The sequence below is a fragment of the Stegostoma tigrinum genome, chromosome 6, assembly GCF_030684315.1.
Source record: "Stegostoma tigrinum isolate sSteTig4 chromosome 6, sSteTig4.hap1, whole genome shotgun sequence".
In the NCBI taxonomy this organism is placed as follows: domain Eukaryota; kingdom Metazoa; phylum Chordata; class Chondrichthyes; order Orectolobiformes; family Stegostomatidae; genus Stegostoma; species Stegostoma tigrinum.
The window spans coordinates 47,155,738-47,181,173 of NC_081359.1; the positions used below are offsets into that span (position 1 = coordinate 47,155,738).

Below are 25,436 nucleotides of genomic sequence, written 5' to 3' on the forward strand. Positions count from 1 at the left end.
TTGACCTGTCTGATTTATCAACGAGATGTACTAAAGGCAATGGCACTATTTCAAAGAAAATCTAAGAAGTTATTCCTGGTCTCCTGGCCAATGTATACTTCACAATTAATGTCACAAAAACAAATCATTGGGTCATTATCACGTTACAATTTATGGGAGCCGTTTGTACTCCAATTCATTGTTCTGTTTCATACATTACAACACTGACTACATTTCATAAAATCTTCAAAGGCTAAAAAGTGTTTTGAAACATTAGGTAGCCACTAAGGCATCGACATAAGTGGAAATCATTCCTTTTATGTGAACATCAACATTCTTTTTAGATTATTTTTAAAAATTAATTTGCGGGATGTGACTATCACTAGCTAGGATATCATTTATTGCCCATTCTTAGTTGCCCTTGAGAAAGTGGTGATGAGCTATCTTCTTAAATGGATTCTGTCTAGGTGCTGGTTAAGTTAGGAGGGAATTCCAGAATTTTGACCCAGCAGCAGTGAATGAATGGTGATATCTCTCATAATCAGGAAGGCTTGGAGGGCAACGTACTGGTGGTGGTGTTCCCATGTATCTGCTGCCCTTGAGGGAGGTTGTGGGCTTGGAAGGTGTTGTCCAATATCCTTGGTGAATTTCTGCAGTGCCTCTTTGTAGACTGTATACACTAAATGTCTGTGGTGGAGGGAAAGGATATTTGTGAATTTGGTACCGATCAAGTGAACTGTTTTATCCTGGATGCTGTCAAGCTTCATGAGTATTATTAGAGTTGCAAACAAGTAGGCAGTATTCCATCTCACTCCTGTGATGTAGATGGTGGACAGGCTTTGGGGAGTCAAGGGATAAGCTACTTGCAGCAGTATCAGAAAGTAGCTGAGGAACACGAGGGAATTACAGAGGTAATGTACAGGAGAAGGATGATAAACATAGGTGATAAAATGTGAGGCTGGATGAACACAGCAGGCCAAGCAGCATCTCAGGAGCACAAAAGCTGACGTTTCGGGCCTAGACCCCACAGCTTGGCCTGCTGTGTTCATCCAGCCTCACATTTTATTATCTTGGAATCTCCAGCATCTGCAGTTCCCATTATCTCTGATAAACATAGGTGTATGTCCAGCTATGGTTTGGTAGTTTGCAGTGCAACCAGGCAAGTGCTGTTCCATTCAGGGGAGGGTGTTGAGGCATTGGGGTGCAGTGTTGCCAGTTATGTCAAAGTCTACAAGCAGGTCAAGGATGATGAAGATGGATTGTTTGCATTTGTCACTGTTATGTTGGATGTAATTTGTCCAATGTAAGTCATTTTGAGAGTGTGAGAGGGTGAGACAATTAGGAGCACTTCAACTGAAATTAGTCAAGTAAATACGAGTGCTTTCTATGTATTCCGTGGGCCTCAAGACCATGGACCTTGATTCCCACCAACCCAAGCTTTCTGGACTTATGTAAATATGTGATATTTGTTGGGTCAATTTCTGACTTTTTTAGTTTTGATTTTAAAACATGTTTGCGCATGCCAAATGTCAAATTTATAAATCAGAACAAAATAAATTATAGGGAAAGAGAAATTTCACAAAGTTAAGTAATTGTGTATGTACAGTTTAAAAAATTATTCACAACTATATTTTTATAAATGACCCCAAACTGTACAGTTAAGTCAAACATGCAGTCAGCTCCACCAGTTTCTGTTCTGATGGGTCATCCCCTTGAAACTCAAACTGTTGTTGTCTCTCCGAAGATGTTGCCTGACCTGTTGTATTTTCAGCATTTTCTGTTTTTATTCATATTACCAGCACTTCAAATGTTTGCTTTATCATAGAACTACTACTGTGCAGATAGAAGCTATTCAGGACATCAAGTCTGCACCAACCCTCTGAACAGCATTCCATCCAGAACTCAGCACTATCACCACCCTAATCCTAATATTACTCAAATGCTAGTTTTGTACTCCACTTCCGTGCTAAAAGCAAAGGCAAGGGTGGAAATTTCAGAAATTCTAACCACAAATCTTCAATGCTCCTTGTGTATGGAAGTGATACTGGACGACATGACTTGCAGATGTTGAACTCATCTTTAAATAAAGAAACATAAGCATAATAAGTACAAACCTTTTGGCCTAAAGTCTTATGCCAGTCGTACAGAAATTTGATGGGAAAAGGTTTGTTGACATATTCAAACAAGCGTATGAATTAAGAGTAGGAGTAAGTCGTTTGGCCTCTCTTACCTGCTTTCATCATTTCATAAGATCATGGCTGATCTGATTATTACCTAAAATCCACATTTCTGCCTGCCCATAATAAATTTTAACGCTCTTATTCGTCAAGTATCTACCTACATCTGCTTTAAAAAAAGTGTTAAATGACTTCAGTTCCACTACTCTATGCAGAAGAGAGTGCCAAAGATTCACGACACTTATCTAGGTTTGGGGAAGGCGATGGACTACCTGCCCACTGTTGGGCTTATTGAGGCCCTCTAATTGGCCACTTAAATGCCTCAGCCTCCTCTGCCAGTATTTTCCCATGATGGGGAAGATCCATATTACAAGGGAGTCTGACAGCCCTAGCTACTTAGGGTGGCTTCAAGAAAGAGCACATGAATGCTCCTTTACAGACCCTTTGGCCCCAGTTGGGCCCCCTCTCTTTGTAAGATCCATTCTTTTTAACCCTTTTTCTCTGGTCTCTTGAACTCAGCTCCTACTACTCCTTAACTTCTCTTCTCACCAAGATACCATTGTTGGATTTACCTGAACTCCTCAGCATTGGGGGTTAATTAAATTTCTACCAATGTCCACTATTCAAAACTGATGCTGCTGGAGCTAGAGAGCTGTCAGGCATAGTGGTTCAGTGGTTAGCACTGCTGCCTCACAGCACCAGGGACCTATGTTCAGTTGCACCCCTCAGTGACTATGTGGAGTTTGTATGTTCTTCCCTTGTCTGCCTGGGCTTCTGCCAGGTGATTTGGTTTCCTCCCACAGTCCAAACAATGTACAGGTTAGGTGGCTTGGCCATGCATGGGAAATATGGGGTCACAGGGGCAAGATAGAGGGATGGGTCTGGGTGGGATGTTCTTTGGAAAGGTGGTGTGGACCTGTTGGGCTGAGTGGCCTGTTTCCGCACTATAGGGATTCTATGATCTAATTGGGCAGCTGCTGTCTCAGGTTGGACATCCTAAGGTAACAGCTGAAGTCTCGCCATAAAGCAATTACTGCTGTTCTCTGTCTTAAATTGATGCACAGCAGCAATAGGGCAGGAAATACTACAACTCTGTGTATCCCAGACAATTTTGGTGGTGGTGGTGTTGGTGGGGAGGGGTGCTGAATACAAGTCATCCCACATAATTCAGCCCCAGCTTCCATTCCCTTTGCAGGGCATTCTGTGGAGCCTGGTCTTTCTCCTTTCTGTTGACCTCCATGCAGCATCACATCTGTGAACCTTGGAGCTGTCCCTCTCTGTTCCCTGGTGTTCAAATTCCGCTTTCTGCCAATTGTAGTTCAGACAGTTAGCAACAGTATCCTTGCTTTGAGTGCAGTTCCCTTCAAACCAACTAGACTAGTTGAAATGTGCTACTAAATCTTTTAATTAATTTTTGTCAAGCCAACAGTATGAGCAATGTTGGGCAGAGTGTGACAATCATGCAAAAGGGCAAGCAATGCAAAACATATTTGCTTTTACTAGGGTTCTTTAAGCTGGTAGTATTGTTCTTATCATCAGATCAGAAGTTTCATTTTAAGTTCCACCTGCCCTGAAGGTCATAACATGTCCGGACAGCTTGTTTAAAAATATCTAGATGCTTTCAGTTTCAATGTGACTTGCCTACAGACAGATTATAAATCATTATTTCTTGACCAAAATATGGGATGAAACAATTCCATGTATTATCCCTCCTGCACTCTGATACTGTGCACAGAAATTTGGAGGTTGTATTAAGGTTTTATATTTGATATATTTTAACTTTTACACTATACCTTGTGATTAAAGTTGAATTTTTTTTTAAATGGAGTTTTAAGTGTCACATGAACCTATCACACCAAACCTCTGAACAGCCTGTGATGTTATACATGTTTTAAAAACAGAATATGTTACTGCTTTTTGTTTACTCCATACATTGTCAGTATGTTTGTGGCATCGAATTCTATGACATTTCAGCCCGTTCTTACTAATCAAATTATCATCATTTACTTTGCTGTAAGATGTTTTGAGAGAAGGCTGGACCTTTTTCAAATAACTTTATCCAGTGCTATTTTTTGAAGTCCTGTTATACTTTACATAAGGTCGATTATAAAAGAGTTTTAATTTTAGCACTGCCACTATTTAATCCACGTTTCATCATAGAATCCCCAAAGTGTGGAAATAGACCCTTTGGCCCAACAAGTCCACAATGACCCTCAGAGCATCCCACCCAGCTCCATCTCCTTATAACCCACCTAACCTAAACATCCCTGAACACTACAGGCAATTTAGCATTGCCAATCCACCTAACCTACATGTCTTTGGACAGGAGGAAACCAGAGCATCTGGAGAAAACCCATAAAGACACAGGGAGAATGTGCAAACTCCACACAGACAGTTGTCCGAGAGGAAATTGAACCCGGGTCCCTGGTGCTGTGAGTTAGCACTGCTAACCACTGAGCCACCTCTCTGCCCCTAGTTAGCTTTTCCTTTCTTACAAGTAAACCTTATCATGAATATGGTTACAAGCTGTTCAGAATTGAGGAATTAGAGAATGACCACTTTTTCTAACATGGATTTGGTCAATCTACTAGATATTATCATGACAGAGACACTTACATATCAGGAAAGACCATGGGCTGGATTTCACGCCAGCAACTTAAGAGGGGCAGAAGGGTCTTCAGCCTAAGATCAGGCATCATAATTCCAGTCTTTGATATTAAGGAAGGCAAGTGGGGACCTGGAGTCAGAATCTCACTTGCTTTTACAAAATGACCAATTAACATCCAATTAAAGTAGTTTCAGTTTAGTTGCAATTGATCAATCATTTATATAGTACACATAGGCGAACAGGAAGGGAATGGATTTACTGTAGCTATTGATGGGCACTCAAACCTAATGGATAAGGCTTGGAAATAAAGCAATTCAGAGAGTATGGCTTTAGCACCTAAGTTTGTTAATAGAAGTGAGAGAAAGGCATCAGAAGTCGACATTGAAAGGAAAGACTCCAACTGGAATTCCTCCAGTGAGGAGTAGAACAGGGGAAGGAGGGAGGGGAGAAGCTGGACAGAGACAGCAGTGGCCTGTTCGCCAGGCATATGGAAGACCTGGAGTTGCTCAAAGAACAAAAGGCCATTGAGCCCAATATCACCAAGTCCTTACAGCAGGAAGAGTCATACTCTGCACAAGCAGATTACAGACAGAGGATGAACCAACTGCACCCATCAGAGCACCAGTGTCTTTGATGTCAGCCTCTCTCCCAGGAGATAGTGATGTCCCTTTGTGTAATTTTTTGCTGATGGCTTATTTCAAATGTTGGACATGCAATGCCTGTAGCTGTGAAGGTGACCGAACTACTTTCATACTTCCAGGGATCACCAGCCAAAAGATGTTTGCAGTATTTTGCAGGCTGCAGCACATCAGTGCATCAACATGGTCATGGACCTAAAAGAGGATGAGCAAATTCAGAGGCAATGGATGAGATTATTCATGCTAAGAGACCCAAAGTGGAGGCAATGGCCTAGTGATATTATTGCTAGACTATTAATGGGGGGGCCAAGGTCCAAATCCCACCACAGCAGATGATGGAATTTGAATTCAATAAAAAAAATCTGGAATTAAGAATCTACTAATGACCATGAAATCATTGTTGATTGTTGGAAATACCCATCTGATTCACTAATGTCCTTCAGGGAAGGAAATCCACCATCCTCACTTGGTTTGGCCTATATATAATTTCAGACCCACAGCAATATGGTTAAATCTCAGCTGCCCTCTGAAATGGCCTAGCAAGTCATTCAGTTGCACCAATTGCTATAATGTCTCAAAAGAATAGTGTGTGTATGGACTGAACTCCCACAGGAATTAGTGGAGGGTGGTACAATTGCAACATTTAAAAGGCACATGGACAGGTATATGAATAAGAGGAGATCAAACAGATATGGGCCAAATGCTGGCAAATGGGGCTAGATTAATTTAGGATATCTGGCTGGCATGGATGAAGTGGACCGAAGGGCCAATTTCCATGCTGTACATCTCTAAAACCCCAAAATCAAACCAGACAGACAACCTGGCCTACCACCAAAATTGGAAGACCTGTCTCACAGACTACTTAAGCACAGCCTGACATAGTCATACTCATAAAATCATACCTTACAAACATGCCCCAGACACCATCACCATACCTGGACATGTGCTGTCTCATTGGCAGGACAGGCTCAACAGTGGTGGCGGCACAGTGGTATACAGTCAAGTGGGAGTTGCCTTTGGAGTCCTGACCATTGACTTTGAAACTCATGAAGTCTCGTGGCTTCAGATTAAATGTCAGTGAGGAAATCTCCTGCTGATTACTATGTACGGTCCTCTCTCAGCTGCTGAATTGGTACTCCGCCATGTTGAACAACACTTAGAGGAAGCACCGAGGATGGCAAGTGCACAAGATATACTCTGGGTGGGGATTTCAATGTCTACCACCAAGAGTGGTTTGACAACAGTAGTACTGATCAGGCTGGTCAGTTCCTAAAGGATATAGATGCTAGACTGGGTCTGTAGTAGGTGGTGAGAGGACCACCAAGAGGGAAAAACATACTTGACCTCATCCTCACCGATCTGCCAGCTGCAGATGCATCTGTCTGCGACAATTCCGATAAGATTGTCTCCACAAGAACTGCACAGTGATCAAAGTCCAGCCTTTACATTGAGAATAACTTCCATGTGGTGTGGCATGATCACCATGCTAAATGGGACAGATTTCAAACAGGTCTTGTAACTTAAGTCTGGGCATCCATGAGGCACTGTTGTCCATCAACAGTAGCAGAATTGTTCTTCAGCACAATCTATAACCTCATGGCCCAGCATATCCCCCCACTCAACCATTATCAACAAACAAGCTAATCAACCCTGCTTCAGTGGATAGTGCAGAAGGACATGCAAAGAGCAGTACCAGACATGCCTGAAGAGGAGGTGTTAACCTGGTGAAGACACCAAACAGATAAACAGCAAGTAAAAGTCAGGGCTAAGCGATCCCACAACCAACAGATCAGATTTAAGTTCTGCAATTTTGCACATATATAGTGATGAATGATGTTGGACGGTTAAACAACTCACTGGAGGATGAGGTTCTCCACAAATATCGCCTTACTCAGTGATGGAGGAGCTCAGCACATCTGTGCAAAATATAAGGCTAAAACGGTCACAGCAATCTTCAGCTAGAAGTGCCATGTGGATGATCCATCTTGGCCTCCTCCAGCATTACACGTATCACAGTCTTTAGCCAATTTGATTCACTCCAAATGATATCAAGAATCGATTGGAAACACTGGATACAGCAAAGGCTATAGGCTCTGACAATATTCCAGCAATAGTACCGAAGGCTTGTGTTCCAGAATTTGCTGCTCTCCTGGCCAAGCCATTCTGGTACAGTTACATCACAGGCAACAAAGTGGAAAATTTCCCAGGTATGTCCTGTACATAAGAAGCAGGACAAATCCAACTCAACCAATTATTGCCACATCAGTCTACTCCTGGTTATCAGTAAAGTGATGGAAGATGTCATCAAGCAGCATCTACTCAGTGACACCCAATTTGCATTCTGCCAGGCCACTCCACTCCTGACCTCATTAAAGTTCAAATATGGGCCAAATAGCTGAATTCCAGAGGTGAGGTAAGAGTGACAGCCCTTGACATCTAACCTGTATTCGACCAAGGATGGCATCAAGAACCCCTAGCAAAACCAGAATCGATAGGTATTGGGGGAAAACTGTCTGGTGGTTGGAGTTATACGTGGCATTTAGGAAGATGATCATGGTTGTTGGAGGTCAATCATCTCAGCTCCAGGAGTTTCTCAGGGCAGTGTGCTAAGTTGAAACATCTTCAGCTATTTCATCAATGACCTTACCTCATTAAGTCAGAATTGGGGATGTTCACCGATGACTGCAAGATGTTCAGGAAAATTCACAACTTTTCAGATACTGAAGCTGCGCATGTTCAAATGCAACAAGATCTGGACAATATCCAGGTTTGAGCTGACAGGTGGCAAGTGATATTTGTGCCACACAGTGACAGTGACAATCACACCATAGCCCCTTGACATTCAATGGTGTTATCATCACTGAAACCACCAGCATCAACAGTACAAAGGTTATCATTGACCAGAAATTCAGCTGGACTCACCACATAAACATAGTGACTACAAGAGAATGTTAGAGTCTGGGAAAAAGACTCCCCGAAGCTTGTCTGCCACCGGCAAGGCAAAAGTGAGGAATACCTCCCACTTGCCTGCATGGGTGCAATTCTATCAACGCTCAAGAAACTTGATACTACGCAGGACAAACGAGCCTGCTTGCTTGGCCTTCCATCTACGAGCATCCACTCTCTCCACCAATGATGCTCAGTAGCAGCAGTGTGTATTATGTATAAGATATTATGTACCTTTACAATCGTAAATTGCAGCATTACAATTTTGGACAGCATGGTTGCTCATTGGTTAGATTAGATTAGATTCTCTACACAGTGTGGAAACAGGCCCTTTGGCCCAACAAGTCCACACCACCTCTTGAAGCATCCCAACCAGACCCATCCCCCTGAACACTACGGGCAATTTAGCACAGCCAATCCACCTAACCTACACATCTTTGGACTGTGGGAGGAAACTGGAGCACCTGGAGGAAACCCATGCAGACATGGGGAGAGTGTGCAAACTCCACACAGACAGTTGCCTAAGGCGGGAATCCAACCCGGGTCCTGGGGCTGTGAGGCTGCAGTGCTAACCACTGAGCCACCGTGCTGCCTGCTGCCTTACAGCGCCAGGAACCTGGGTTCGATTCCACCTGCGGGCCAAAGATGTGCAAGCTAAATTACCCATAGTGTTCAGGGATGTGTAGATTAGGTGGGCTAAAGGGGGACAGGTCTGGGTGGGATATCTGAGGGTTAGTGTGGATTTATTGGGCTGGAGGGCCTTTTCCCACACTGTAAGGATTCTGTGATTCTGTGATCTGAAGATGCACTGCAAAAATTCACTGATCGTCCTGAGACAGCACCTTCCAAAACCCATGGCCACTTCCATCAACAAAGGACAAGGGCAGCAAGTACATGGGAACACCACCTTCAAGTTCTCCTCCGAGGCATTCACCTTCCTGACTTGGACATATAGAACATAGAAAAGTACAGCACAGTACAGGCCCTTCAGCCCACGATGTTGTGCCGTGGAATAATCCTAATCCAAAAATAAAATAATTTAACCTACATTCTCTCAATTCACTGCTGTCCATGTGCATGTCCAGCAGTCGCTTAAATATCACTAATGACTTCGCTTCCATGAATACCACTGGTAAACTAGTCCACACGCTCACAATTCTCTGGGTGAAGAGCCTCCCTCTGATGTCTCCTCTGTACCTTCCTCCTAACACCTTAAAGCTATGACCCCTCGTGGCAGTCAATCCTGCCCTGGGGGAAAAAAGTCTCTGGCTATCGACTCTATCCATGCCTCTCATTACCTTGTACATCTCGATCAGGTCACCTCTCTTCCTCATTCTCTCCAGAGAGAAAGTCCGAGCTCAGTCAACCTCTCCTCGTAAGACAACCCTCCAGTCCAGGCAGCATCCTGGTAAGCCTCCTTTGCACCCTCTCCAAAGCTTCTACATCTTTGCTATAATAGGGTGACCAGAACTAGACAATATTCCAAGTGTGGTCTCACCAGGGTTTTGTAGAGCTGCAGCATAACCTCACAGCTCTTAAACTCGATCCCCTTGTTAAATGAAAGCCAAAACACCATATGCTTTCTTAACAACCTTATCCACCTGGGTGACAGCTTTGAGGGAGCTACGCACTTGAACACCAAGATCCTACTGTTCCTCCACACTGCCGAGAATCCAGCCTTTAAGTTCAACCTTCCAAAATGCATCACTTCGCATTTATCCAGGTTGAACTCCATCTACCATTTCTCAGCGCAGCTCTGCATTCTGTCAGTCAATGTCTCGCTGAAGCCTGCAATAGCCCTCAATACTATCAACGGCACCTCCAACCTTTGTGTCATCAGCAAACATACTAACCCACTCCTCAACCACGTCATTTATAAAAACTACAGAGAGCAGAGGCCCAAGAACAGAGCCCTGTGGGACACCACTCAGCACTGACCTCCAGGCAGAATACTTACCATCTACAACCACTCTCTGCCTCCTGTCAGCCAACCAATTCTGAATCCAGACAGCCAAATCACCCTGTATGCCATACCTCCTGACTTTATGAATGAGCCTGCTGTGGGGAACCTTATCAAATGCCTTGCTGAAGTCCATGTATACCACATCCACTGCTCGACCCTTGTCAACCTGTCTCGCGACTTCCTCAAAGAACTCAATAAGATTTGTGAGGCATGACCTGCCCCTCACAAAGCCATGCTGACTCCCTTTAATCACGCTATGCTTTTCCAAATAGTCATAAATCCTATCCCTCAGAATTCTTTCCAAAACCTTGCTGACCACAGACATAAGACTGACTGGTCTGTAATTTCCAGGGATTTCCCTATTTCCTTTCTTGAAAAGGGAAACATTTACCTCCCTCCAATTATCCAGTACGACTCCTGTGGAGAGTGAGGAAGCAAAGGTCTTCGTCAGCAGCTTAGTAAGCTCTTTCCTGCTTCCCGGAGCAAGCTAGGAAAAGTCTGGTCTGGCCCTGGGGGCTTATCAATCTTAATGTTTTCCAAAATTTCCAGCACATCAACTTCCTCAATCTTGATCTGTTCAAGACTGTTTCCCTGCTCGTCAAAGTTCTCATTCACAACAAGATCTCTTTCCTTAGTGAAAACCAAAGCAAAAAAAACTCATAGGGCTTCCCCTATCTGTTCAGGCTCCATGCACAAGTTCCCTACGCTATCCCTGATCGGCCCTACCTTCTCCTATTCCTCACGTATGAGTAAAATGCCTTCGGGTTCTCCCTAATTCTTCCTGCCAAGCCTTCGTGCCCCCTCCAGGTCCCTCCTCAGTCCACTTTTGAGCTCCTTCCGAGCAAGCCTGTAATCCTGTAAAGCTGTGCTAGACCCTTGCTTCCTCCACCTTATGTAAGCTGCCTTTTTCTTTGACGAGAAGCACCTCTGTTCCCGTCATCCAAGGCTCCTTAATCTTACCAGTCTCAGGAGGAACAAATTTATACATCACTCGCAACAACTGCTCCTTAAACACAGTCTCCACATGTCTGTTGTGCCCTTTCTGTGGAACAATTGCTCCCAATCTGTACTTCCCAACTCCTGCCTGATAACAACATCATACTTTCCTTTTTCCCAGTTAAAAATCTTCCCCTGGTAACTGCTCCTTTCCCTTTCCATGGCTATGGTAAATGGGAGGCTGCTGTGGCCACTGTCGCCAAAGTGTTCTCCCACCACGGGATCTGACACCTGTCCTGGCTCATTGCCGAGCACCAAATCCAAAATGGCCTCTCCCCTAGTCAGCCTGTCCACATACTGAGTAAGGAAACCCTCCTGAACACACCTGACAAAAATGGCTCCATCCAAACCATCTGCACTAAAAGGAGGTTCCAATCAATATTGGGAAAGTTGAAGTCACCCTTAAGAACAACCCTGCTACGTTTGCACTTTTCAACAATCTGCCGGCCTATGAGTTTTGAATATATTGCTGTTCCTCCACAGTCACTGGGTCAAAATCCTGGATTTCCTTCTCTAGTTGCATTGTGGTTCAGCACACAGCAGATAGACTGCAGTGGTTCAAGGCGGCAGCTCACCACCACCACCTTCTCAAGGACAACTGCCAACAGGCAATAAACGCTGGCCAGCTAACAATACCCACATCCCACAAATGAATTTTAAAAAAGGACTTAGTTTGCAAAAGAAGATATGCTAGAGCCTGATAAGCTGTACACACATGACCATAAGGCTCCTATTGGCCTGTCAGAGGCATTCAGCTTCTAAATATACAACTTGCGTGTGCCCATTGCCAGAGGATCATGCAGATGTATGTCCTCTGGCTCTCTCTATTGCCTTAACCTTCCTCCACAGGACTATTGGTGAAAAGAGATATCCACTGCATAGTGGCCCATGGCTCTGTTGACAAATCTTTAAACAGAGGTAATGCATCATTACAATGACGACCATCCACACACCAGATGAGATTCCGATGCATAGGCCAATCTGGGCACACTGCAGTATGCACTAGCTCAGTTCTCCCCAGTTCTTGTGGTCTGCTACACTACTCATAACCTGGTTCTCTGAAGATGGTTTCAGAAATAGACAGAACTGCAGATGTTGGAGAATCTGACATAACAAGGTGTAGAGCTGGATGAACACAGCAGGCCAAGCAGCAGGAAAGCTAACATTTCAGACCTAGGCTCTTCTTCAGAGAGAGAAAAAGAATTTTTTTTTTTTAAAGAAAGGGTCTAGGCCCAAAACATCGGCTTTCCATCTCCTCTGATGCTGCTTGGCCTGCTGTGTTCATCCAGCTCTACACCTTGTTATCTCTGAAGATGGGATGCCTTGGCAGATGATAATCCACTTGACAGGATTGTATTCCCAGATGACAAATAAAAAGCAGCTTCAGAAGACAAATAGGAGAAGCAAGATGGGTGACTTGAGGGCCAGCGGGAAGTGAATGCTTGAGAGAGACAGGCGCCTTATGTTTCAGGGATGGTAGGAACTGCAGATGCTGGAGAATCTGAGATTTCTGAAAAAAGGTCTAGGCCAAAAACATCAGCAACGTCAGCTTCCCTACTCCTTTGATGCTGTTTGGCCTGCTGCATTCATCCAGCTCCACACATAGTACCTAAGGTGCCTGAGGTAACAGTGTCAGACTTTAAGTAACAAGATTTTTGCCTCCAATATTTCAACTTGTGACTCAGTTTGAACAATCTAACATAGAACCACGAGTGGTAGTATGTAAACATCATCAGCAATGACAACAGCAAAAATGGCTGCTGCCGACAGACATGATGCTGCAGTCTTGGGTTCTTTAAACCAATGAGCTATCAGAGGATTCCCTCATAGTAACAACAATATGTATGTTGTAATAAAAACCATGAGTACAATTCACACATTAAAAACAAGTAAATGAATGTCCATGTGTGTCCATTGTGATTTCTTAATTATTTTGTGTGTGCTGTACTATATATTTCCCCTTTGCTGCCTGCTGCATGAGAGAAAGGCTGCTAACCTTTGATGCTCCTTTGTCTGGGTTGACTTTGATGGTGTCCTCTTGTTGGTGATGTGAATGGTAATGTGGTGAGGGACTCCTGCATATAGTGACAGGAGCCTCCTCTATACCTGTGGCACCCTGAAGCACACATGTCACTTGCAGAGAGGCACAGGAGATGTTACCACCATCAGGTGCTGCTGGAGAGATACCAAATGCAAGCAGTTGCTCTTTTCCTGCAGTCCTGAGAACATCTACACCTTCTTGAAAGTACTGGGAGGTTCTGGCTCACACTTCAGGTATTCTGTCTCTTTTGCCTCAGCGTTTCCTGTTTGAGCTCTATGATATGGCAATAGACTACAGGTCAGAACACAAACCGAGGAACCTATGATTGAGCTGTGGATCTTGTTGTCTGTGAGAGTCACCAATCTCTTGATGAAAAGGCTACTTTTGTGGATGAGTGGGAAATTCCAGAACCTTTTACTGTTCTTGGGGTATACATATCATTTGGAATCTGTGCCAAATCTTCACACACCTTCTGATGGAGTTCAGTATCTGTTGTTTAATGGAAAACTCCAAAAGTCTCATTATCTGCATAGGATTCTGTGGCAAGGTCTATCACAGCCTTTGTGCCAATATCAGTTTGTCACTCCCATTTAGCAAATGCATACAACCTCATAGAAGTACAAGTATCTGAAAATATGCTGTATTCCTGGCAAAAGATTTTGCTTCAGGCAGCTGGCCATGACTTCATTAGTTTTAATAGTTTTGATTTGATTTATTGTAGTCATATGTACCCAGGTACAGTGAAAAGCTTTGTTTTGTGCAGAGTACAGGCAGGTGATAGCAAACAAGGACACAGAGATCAAAGGGTGCTTGGACAGAGCAAATTTAGGTTTAAAAGTGTGGAATGATTATAAAAAGGTGTTAGAAAAAGTTCTGTTGTCGAGACCATGTAAAGAGTCACCTGGCGGTGGTGCCATCTTGAATCCTGGGGAGCCATATTTTTTGTCTCAGTACATATTTTAACGATAAGATGTGAATTATTTATAGAATCATAAGATATGTAATACGGTTCTAAGACCATAAGACATAGGAGCAGGAGGGTGGCATTCAGCACATCAAGTCTGTCAATGAAATCATGACTAAACTGATAATCTTCAATTCCACTTTCCTACCTTTCCCCCATTACTCTTGATTATGGATTAAATATCTGTACGTCTGTCTGTCTTAGCCTTGAATGTACTTAACAACTGAACTTCTATTGCCCTCTGCTGTAAAGCATGCCACAGTTTCATTATCCTCCAAGAGAAGAAATTCCTCATTATCTCTGTTTTAAGTGAACAACCACTTTGAAGTTACGTCATCTGATCCTAGACTCTCCCACAAGGAGATACCTCATCTACCTCGTCTACCTCGTCAAGCTCTTTAGTAATTTGCTACACTCCAATAAAGGTCACTTCTCATTTTCTTGAACTCCAGTGAATATAGGCCCAGCCTACCAACCTTTCCTTCATGCTGGAACCAATCTATTGACATTTTTTGGACTGCCTCCAATGCCAATACACCTTTCCTTAGATAAAGCAACCAGAACAGTGTTTTCTCATTACTCCAGGAGTGGTCCAACTTATTTCTTATAGAGTTTCAGCAGTAATTCCCTTTACTAGACACTATTTTCAAATAAAGACCAGCACTGCATTTGCCTTCCCAATCACGTTCTGAAACGTATACTAGCTTTTTGCAATACATGTATGAGGACTCCCAAATCCCTCTATGTTTTAGCTCTCTACAGTCATTTGCCATTTAAATAACTGTCAGCTTCTTTATTCTTCTTGCCAAAGTACATTAACTCACATTTCACACAAATTTTTGTCCATTCATTTAACGTATCTGTGTCCACCTGCAGGCTGTGTGTCATCCTCCCATCTATTTTTATGTAATCCACAAACTTGGTGATATATGTTAATGAATTGGATGAGGTAAATTAATGTGTGGAAATAATTGTGGCCCTAACACTGAACCCTGCAGCACACTGCTAATTACAGGTTGCTAGTCTGATAATGTCTTCCCTCTCTTATTCCGAACTCTGTCTTCTATTAGTTAGCTGTTCCTGTACCCATGATAATTTACTACCCACAGCAATATGCATTCTGGTGGAAGGTTAGAATGGTTCAATCCATCTCAGAGGTCAATATCAGAGATGGTAGCTGCTAGGGTTAGTGGCTGACCTGTGAGAAAAGAAATGAAGATTATGCACACTCCACTTATCTTATTAAGTTGAGTAAGAGATTGTTGCATTTTGGACACACATCTTTCTCATGTAAGCTATAACACAGGATAATATACATGATGCATACATTCCTCACTGTGCTAGTGCAAATCTTCTTGAATAAGTGCTCTGGTCACTGCCCAATCATTACACCATGCCCCACTACCTATGCATATCATCACACACCCTTCCATAGTTATGAACTCACATCAGGAACAAAACTTGCAGAACAGAGAAGGTTGTTCAGCTTCTCACAGAGTAGGAAAGTCCTCACATGGCTGCTGACCTCCTCTGCCACCTCCATCCAGACATTCTGGGTCGAGTGTGCAGGCCTCCTGTTCCTATTCTGCAGAATGTGGACATTCTGCCATTCACAGTCCAGAGGTGAACATCTAATGAGTCATCATTGAGCCAGAGGCCATCCAAACATTCACCACTTTCATTGCTTGTCGCTCTAGGTTTGTTTGATCTGATGTGGTGGGTGCCCTGGATGAGGAACTGGATACTTTCATCTTTGCTATTAGGAAGGCACAAGAATCATCAGGATGATAGCAAATGCTCTGCCTACATGTTCTCCTCTTAATTTTGTGCAATTAGTGCCTCAATGATGATAGTTTGCCAGTCAGTTTCTGGTTCTGAATATGCCTCCAACCAGGGTTGGCAGCCCTTTAAACCAAATGCTGGAACATACTTCTGGTTCACCACCGGGCCTCACTACTGCAGGATATCCTGCCTAAGGTCTGTGATTTATCACACGTCCTATGGGCCAGACACGGTTGACTGGCACTTCATTTGTTCTGGAAATAATGACATTGCTGGCACCAGTTATTTTACATTCTGTCTCTTCTACTCCACAAGGAACCATTCAATTAAGGCTTATACATTTTGACAGGCATTTTTTGACTTTTGGAGATTTTGATCCTCTCGTTGACTAATGTTTATCCACAAGCAAACTTAGAACATAGAACATAGAACAGTACAGCACAGAACAGGCCCTTCAGCCCACAATGTTGTGCCGACCATTGATCCTCATGTATGCATCCTCAAATTTCTGTGACCATATACATGTCCAGCAGTCTCTTAAATGACCCCAATGACCTTGCTTCCACAACTGCTGCTGGCAACGCATTCTATGCTCTCACAACTCTCTGCGTAAAGAACCTGCCTCTGACATCCCCTCTATACTTTCCACCAACCAGCTTAAAACTATGACCCCTCGTGCTAGCCATTTCTGCCCTGGGAAATAGTCTCTGGCTATCAACTCTATCTATGCCTCTCATTATCTTGTATACCTCAATTAGGTCCCCTCTCCTCCTCCTTTTCTCCAATGAAAAGAGACCGAGCTCAGTCAACCTCTCTTCATAAGATAAGCCCTCCAGTCCAGGCAGCATCCTGGTAAACCTCCTCTGAACCCTCTTCTTCAGAGTCTCTAGATGATATGTGTATATGAATATTAATTGAGTTATTTTCATTCCCAAATGAATCTATTGGTTTCGAACAAATAAATAAAGTTTAAATCTATTTGAACCCAATTCTTACATTGTCCAAATCATACATAAATGCTACTAGCCATTAATTAAATACTTATGATTTGATTCACTGGCCACAGTTACCAGTAGAGTCTAAATGAAATTCAAATTTAAAACAAATTGCAAAGGCAAGTTTGTGAAAAGGATTGTTAACATAATCGGTAATGAACAGGCATACACGCGCCAGCACTGTGTGGTTGACAGCCATACTAGAATCATAAATCAAATACGACATGGAACTCTGACAATGGCTGAGATAGAGTGGAGGTAGTCATTATTAAGCAGCAAAGCAGTAAGTATCAAAAATATTAAAACATCAAATTGCAGTAGAATGCTTTTGGAATGGTATATTTCACATAGTTAAATACACTGTCATAACTTGATAAACTTAAGAATGGAGACAATCAGAATTCAGGCTGCATAAAAGATGGTCTAAACATGTCCTGTTAAATTATTCCTGAAAAAAAGGATCAAAACATGCATACATAGCATTAAAGAAATTACAAATTAACATATTATATACTGTTATTTGGCCATCTCTGTAGGCAAGCAGGATCCAAAAATGAATACAGCTGACATTGTAATGTAGCAATTAAGCAGCAACAATTCCACTTAACAGCTGGTTCCAAGAATAGTTTCAGGTAAACCATATTCTGATCGAAATAATTTTAAAACTCTAACCTTTTTTAAATGTTGTGCTTATCACCTTGTACATCTGACCTGTGACTGATAAAACCCTCATAACACTCATAGGTAAAGACACGAGGAACATTATAGAATCAGAAGACACCATACACAAATTCATTTTCTTCAAATCATATAGAAACAAAAAAATTCAGCGATCATTGAATGAATTTTTATCTGTTGATTCGTCTAGGAACAAGCCCCATTTTAATGTTCTTACCTTGTGTAGCGCTTTTGATGATAAACATTAAGTAACACTTACTTTACTATCGTCAGCATTTGAAACAAGCAATGAACTCTGAGTTCGTGTAATCGATCATGAGTCAACTGAGGGTGGCTCTTTCAGGAGTATGTCTGGACTTGTGTCTGCCACTGATTGAACCTGCTGTCATCTGTTAGTATTACTGCATGTTTATACTGATCCAGTATAAACTAACTAGTGATTAGATTGCCAAATACATCCTCACATCTTTTAATGATTCATGGGTCTAATGCTGCACTAGGGTGGGGATGAAAACATATTCTGATAAAAATGTCTTCTAAAAAATATAATTCAAGCTTCTCCAAAACAATCAAGCTTCCTGTTCACGGATTTGATATAAGCTTGTTTCTTTCATGCATAGTAATTCTAACAAGCAATTTTTTTTCCCCAAAATCAGATAGCTGCCTTGTAATGATGTCAGAATACACATGAAATTACATATCCCTTCATCTGCTCTCCAAAGCTCTCTTCGTGAATATATGTCTGAACACGTTGGATGCTTTTGATAGTTGGGTGAGTGCACATTCTTTCACTTGTGTTCCCAGTGAAAGCATCATCGAACAATTTGTTGAAATTGGCTGCCACAACCTTACACTTACTAGCATTTACAAATAGATAATTATATATGTTCAGCTTTAAAATCAGTTCAAATGATTGTTGGAGATACAAACATAGATACTAGAAAGACAGTAAATGAGGAAATACCTCTAAGGCTTTCCTTTTGTGCAGATATAAAAGTCTTTTCTTCACGTAGCACAGATGTTTCACTGCCCTATTGGAAAGTTAATGTTTCAAGTCAGATATTGTCACGCAAAATTGGAATAACAGGGAATTCCAGTTTGTTTTAATGCTAACACAGAGGTGATTCAAACAATGATTGGTCTTTATATATTTGGAAGGAATGCCAATCCTATCATGAATTTAGATGTTAACCAAGGTGACCTGCAGTGGACAATATTTCAGGTTTTCCAGGCAATCTACTTAAAATAGGCAAACCTGACGAAAACAGGATTAGTAACATCTGCACCTCAGTATTAACAAACAGGTGGAATAAGAACCAGGTGGTGGGTGGGGTTGGAAAGATCAGCATCAAGAGAAGGTAAACAATGCATACACTTCAGCAACACATTTGTATATCCAATCTCAAGAAGAATGTCTCATCATCGCCATGTTAATTCCCTATTTTTCATGTGATTATCCTGATTTGGAGAAGCATCACCATCATGAACATATTTAACTGAGGCTCTATCATATGCCATTGCATCCAATCTGGAGTTGACAGCTGCTGCATGGCTATCCCAAGCTTCAGGAAAGTTGGCATTAAAGCAGCAATGAAATTGAAAGTCACTTTACTGGCATAGGTAATGTTTAGGAGGGCAGGATCTGAATAAATGCTCAATGCTCACATCTCAGCTGAGGTTTCCCAGCCCCATTGTGAATGGTCATGGGGGCAATGACAGGGGTCATACAGTCAAATGGGTGGTGTTGGCACAGATGACTGATGTCATCATACCTGGTCCATATTTTGGCAGAAATTGAATGGTGAGTGAAGTGCGAATCATGTGCATTTCTGGAAAACTGGCAAGTGAGTTACCCACGGTTGCTAAACAAAGCAAATGACCTATGCAAGCTTATTTGAGTTTTACAAAAGGGGAGTCTGAGCTCTGGTGGGTTTTACAGCAGAAATGGGATCCACTGCTGAGCTCAATGCTGTACTTGGCAATTATCAGGGCAGGTAGGGAAGCTGGGGCATCACAGCTATAGCATATTGCGTCAAGAAGGGTGTTTAGGAATCAGGATTTCAAATTGAGCCTCAATAATACCATATGGCAAGTGGCACATGCATCTATTGAGAGAATGTTGGGAGGTGCCAGGGTAGATTATGTTGAGAAAGCATGTGTTAGAGTAACAATTCATACTGAAGAGTCCCCCTGTTATGCGATGACACAGCAAACCTGGCAGAGAAATAGATTCAGCTGTGGGGATTTGGATAATGGCAACCTCTTGGCCACCTGCAGATGCAGCCTTGGGTTGAGAAACTGGAAAATGGCTGCCGGGCCCTGTCAGCAGTCACCAAAATGGAAAGAAAAGCAACCTATACCAAGGGTCCATAGACAGAGGATGCACCATCTCTAAATACAGTGAATTCTGCCACCTTCCTGACAGGCTGTCACAAGTCTTTGGACCATGATGATATTCAAGAAATGGCTTTAGTGATTACGTGATGCTGTAATGAGGACAGCCACTTTGGTCCTTTTTTTTTTTAAAAAGCACTTCTGCTTCATTCCAGGAACTCATTGGAGTTACAGAACTAAGAAAATTAAAGCATAGGAACAGGCCATTTGGCCCTCCAAGCCTGCACCAACATTCTGCCCATCACTACTAAAACTCCTTACCTTCCTTGGACCATATCCCTCAATTCCCATCCTATTCATGTTTTTGTAAAGACATCCTTTAAACGTCACTATAGTTTCTGCTTCCACTATCTCCCCTTCCAGAAGTGCACATGATTCACAGTTCACTCACCATTCAATTTCTGCCAAAATATGGACTAGACATGATGACATCAATCATCTGCAAGTACCAGGTGCCCACCACCCTGTGTGTAAAAAGCTTGCCTCACACATCACTTTTAAATCTTGCCCCTCGCACTTTAAACCTATAACTTCCTGGTAACTGACTCTTCCACCATGGGAAAAAGCTTCTGACTGTCCACTGTCCATGCCCTGCATAATCTTGTAGATTTCTATCAGGTCGCCCCTCAACCTCCGTCATTCCAGTGACAACAACCCAAGTTTCTCCAACCTCTCCTCATAGCTAATCCCCTCCATACTATGCAGCATCTTGGTAAATCTTTTGTCTACCATCTCCAAAGCCACCACATCCTTCTGGTAGTGTAGCAACCAGAATTAAACACAGTATTCCGAATACGTCCTAATGAAGGTTCTATAAAGCTGCAACATTACCTTCCAATTTTTAAACTCACTGCCCCAGCCAATGAAGGAAAGCATGCCATATGCCTTGTTGACGACCTTCTCCACTTGTGTTGCCACTTTCAATGACTTGTGTACCCATACATCCAGATCACCCTGCTTATTAGTACTCGAGGGTTCTACCATTTACTGTACATTTTCCATCTGGATTAGACCTTCCAAAATGCATTTTATATTTTTCCAGATTAAACTCCATCTACCATCTCTCTGTCCAAGTCATCAACTGATCTATATCCTGCTCTATCCTTTGACTCTCCACAATTCCATCAACCTTTGTCTCATCAGCAAAACTTACTAATCAGTCTAGTCACATTTACATCCAAATCACTTATATACAAATATCTGACAAATAGCAAGCATCCCAATACAGATCTCTGAGGAATGCCACAAGTCATAGCCCTCCATTCAGAAACATACTGCTACCCTCTCTGTTTTCTATAACTGAGTCAATTTTGTCCATCTTGCAAGCTCACCTCTCATACCATGCGACTTTACCTTCTGTAACAGCCTGCCAATGAGGGACCTTGTCAAAGGCCTTACTGAAGACCATTATAGACAACATCCACTGCCTAACTCTCAACCATTTTCATCACTTCCTCAAAAAAAAACTCAACCAAGTTAGTGGGACACACCCTTCCCTTCACAACATCATGTTGCCTCTCACTAATATGCCCACTTATTTCCAAGTGGGAGTAAATTCTGTCCTGAAGAATCCTCCCAAATTATTTCCCCACCATTGACATACCCATTGATGGCCTGTAGTTGGCTGGATGATCCTTGCCACCCTTGTAAAACAAAAAGGGGATTTGTTGATTTTGTAAATTATTTAGCAAAGTTCTTGCCTAATTTATGGTCAGTATAGGAACATCTACACAAGCTCACTGTTAAGGAAGTGTTGTGCTAATGGAACACAGAACAAGAAGTAGCTCTCAGAAGATTCAAAGCACGGTGGCTCAGTGGTTAGCACTGCTGCCTCACAGCGCCAGGAACCCAGGGTTGATTTCACCTTTGGGCGAGTGTCTGTGTGGAGTTTGCACATTCTCCCCATGTCTACATGGGTTTCCTCCCACAGCCCAAAGATGTGCAGGGCAGGTGGATTTGTCATGCTAAATTGCTCATAGTATTCAGGGATGCCTAGATTAGGAGGGGGGATGCTCTAAGGGTCAGTGTGGATTTGTTGGACTGAAGGGTCTGTTTCCACACTGAAGGGAATCTAAATAAACTGGTGATCCCCCCCATGCTTGGGGGGGGGGGGGGGAGAGAGAGAGAGAGAAGAGGGGGGGGGGGGAGAGAGAGAGAGAGAAGAGGGGGGGGGGAAGAGAGAGAGAGAGAGAGAGAGAGAGAGAGAGAGAGAGAGAGAGAGAGAGAGAGAGAGAGAGAGTGTGTATCATGTCAATAATTACGTCATCATAGGATTATCATGACTGCAAGACAGGACTTGAAACAACCCTAAACACAGCAAGAGCAGACAGCTGCATCTGAATTCTACATTTTAACTCAAACCCAATGTCATACGCTCAGGCAGTACAAATTACCAGGCTGTGGCCTTTAATTGTGGCTATTTTTAATCATGACATAAATGGGAGTGACAAATTGATGCGGAATCAAACTACAACCAGTTCAAAACATCTTCCGCAAACTGTTTCTATGTTACTTCATGTAACAGTGTTGCTTCATTGGAAGAGGTATCATCCACCCAGTACATCCAAGCAAGGAAATCAGACCTGCAGTGTTCTCAGACATTCTGTTGAGAGTGACAGTTCCTATGAAGGTGATTGCAGATGCTAAGACAGAGTGTAACATTTTTCAGATTCAATTAAAGTAAAAACTCAATGTGTTATTGATGTCATCAACTCAGCAGAGACATTGAATCTGACAGAGAAACATCTTGCCCAAATTGTGCAAACAACACAATATACAACGCTCCGCGTGCTGCAGGAAGTAGCGATGAAAGGATAGCCTGAAAGCAGCAAGGTTACACCCATTATCATATGAGTGCTGGGCAGAGATGAAATGACATCCTAAGATGGCATCTTTCTTAAAAGAAGTAGGATTATCATCTCTCACAAAATGAGAAAAGAAATGCTGAAGCACATCCACGCAAGCCATCAAGGTATTGAGTCTGCTACGAAGAAGTCAAGGTGCTCAATCAGCCAAACATGAGCAATGAGTCAAGGACCAAGTGAGCTAATGCAGTATGTGTAACAGAGACCAAGCTAAGCAAACTAAAGAGCCACTTATGAAGCATGCCACTTCAGATGAAGCTTTGTGCATGTCTCTGCACTCTTGCAGAAGCTGATTATTACTATCAATTACGATTCAGACTACTGGCAGTTAGACTAGGTGACATCCAGTGACATTGTAGAATGCATGAAAGCATACTTCAGTTATTACATTTTTTACATGGTGATGAGTTACCATGGCCCATAATCCATGAGAAATGTGGTCACTTGTTAAAGAACTGGGAAAATCAAAATCGCCAATTATTTCCACAGTATCTTCTATCAAATAGAAGAGTTGATAAAGCAGTGAAAGTGATCATAAAAGAATCAAACATATCTGGCACAGGTGAATACAAGGGAAGAGAAGCTAGATCTGTAGAGAAATACACTCACTGAATGCATGGAATGTAGTCCATTACAAAGATTAATGCCATACTGCGTGCAAACGACTGTTCTGATAATTAAAAGCCTGAAGCCAGAAGTAGTATTAAATGTGAGTGACAAATTCAGTGTAAAAAGATAGAAAGCCAAATTCATTAAGAAAATGGCCAAGCACTTGCCAAAACTGAGAATTGGCAAACCAGAAAGCATCCAAACATTTGTGCTGTCAAAAGTCACCATGCCCGGCAAAGAATAAAGAACAAAAAATTATAGCACAAAAAAAAAGGCCCTTCGGTCCTCCAAGCCTGCACCAACGTGTGCCAGTCACAACTAAAACCCCCTACCCTTCCGGGGACAATTTCCCTCTATTCCCATCCTATTCAAGTATTTGTCAAGTCTCTCTCTAAAAGTCAGTATCGTATCTGCTTCCAATACCTCCCCTGGTAGTGAGTTCCAAGTACTCACCACCCTCTAAAAAGCTTGTCTCATAAATCACCATGAAACCTTGCCCCTTGCACCTTAAACCCATGCCCCGTAGTGAATTTTCCACCCTCGGAAAAAGCTTCTGACTGACCACTCTGCCCATGTCCTTCATAATCTTGTAGACCTGCAACAGGTAGCCCCTCAACCTCTGTCATTCCAGTGAGAACAACCCAAGTTTCTTCAACCTCTGCTTATAGCCTCTCATACTGTGTGACTTTACCTTCTGTATCAGCCTACCATGACAGATCTCGTCAAAGGCCTTACTGAAGCCCAGGTAGACAACATCCACTGCCCTACCCTCATTGATCATATCCACTACTTTGTTAAAAACTCAATCAATCAAGTTAGAGAGACTCGACCTCCACTTCACAAAACCATGTTGCTTCTCATTAGTACGTCCACATATTTCCAAAGTAGGAGTAAATCCTGTCTTGAAGAATCCTTCCCAATAATTTTCCTATCCCTGACACAAGGCTCACTGGCCTGTAATTAGTTGGATGATCCTTGCTACCTTTCTTTAACAAAGTAAAGATATTGGCTATTCGCTAATCCTCTGAGACCTCCCCTGTAGCCAATGAGGATGCAAAGATTTCTCTCAAGGCCCCAGCAATTTCCTCCCTTGTCCCTGGGGTATTCTGGAGTATATCCCATCAGGCCCTGGGGACTTATCTACCTTAACGATTTTCAGGATTCCCAATACCACCTCCTTATTGACCTCAACATGACCCAAACAATCTACACACCTTTCCCCAGAATCATCATCCACCAAGTTCTTCTCTCTGGTAAATACTGATGCAAAAAAACCTCATTTAATAGTTTGCCCATTTCCTCTGGCTCCACACAAATTCCTTTCCCTGTCCTTGAGTAGGTCAATCCTCTACCTCTCTACCCTCTTGCTCTTTATATATGTATAAAAAGACTTGGGATTTACCTTAATCCTGTTGGCCAATGACTTTTCATGACCCCTTTTAGCCCTCTTGAGTCCTTGCTTAAGTTTCTTTCAACTTTCCTTGTATTCCACCCTTGCTTCATGTGTTTCCAGCCCCCTAGCCTTGACAAATGCTTCCTTTTTCTTTTTGACTAGGCTCACAATATTTCTCATTATCCAAGGTTCCCTAAACTCGCCATTACTTATCCTTCATCTTTGCAGGAATGTGCCAGTCCAGAGTTCCTATGATCTTATACTTGAAAGCCTTCCACATACCAGATGTTGAGCTCCCCTCAAACATTTGTCTGCAATCTACATTCTTCAGTTCCTGCCTAATAGTGTTGTAATTATCCTTACCCCTTCACCTGACAACCACACTTAGCTTTATCCATCAGTACCTTTA

The 25,436-nt window shown here is 42.5% G+C and overlaps 1 protein-coding gene across 1 annotated transcript in view; it reads right to left on the reverse strand.

Annotated features, from left to right (window-relative positions):
- The window catches only part of amotl1 (angiomotin like 1), a 204,140-nt gene extending 186,075 nt beyond the window's left edge, over positions 1-18,065 (reverse strand). The window contains exon 1 of the mRNA XM_059646539.1: positions 17,985-18,065. The gene's annotated coding sequence lies outside the window, so the exon portion shown is untranslated. The remainder of the gene's footprint in view (positions 1-17,984) is intronic.
- Positions 18,066-25,436: the final 7,371 nt, after the last annotated feature.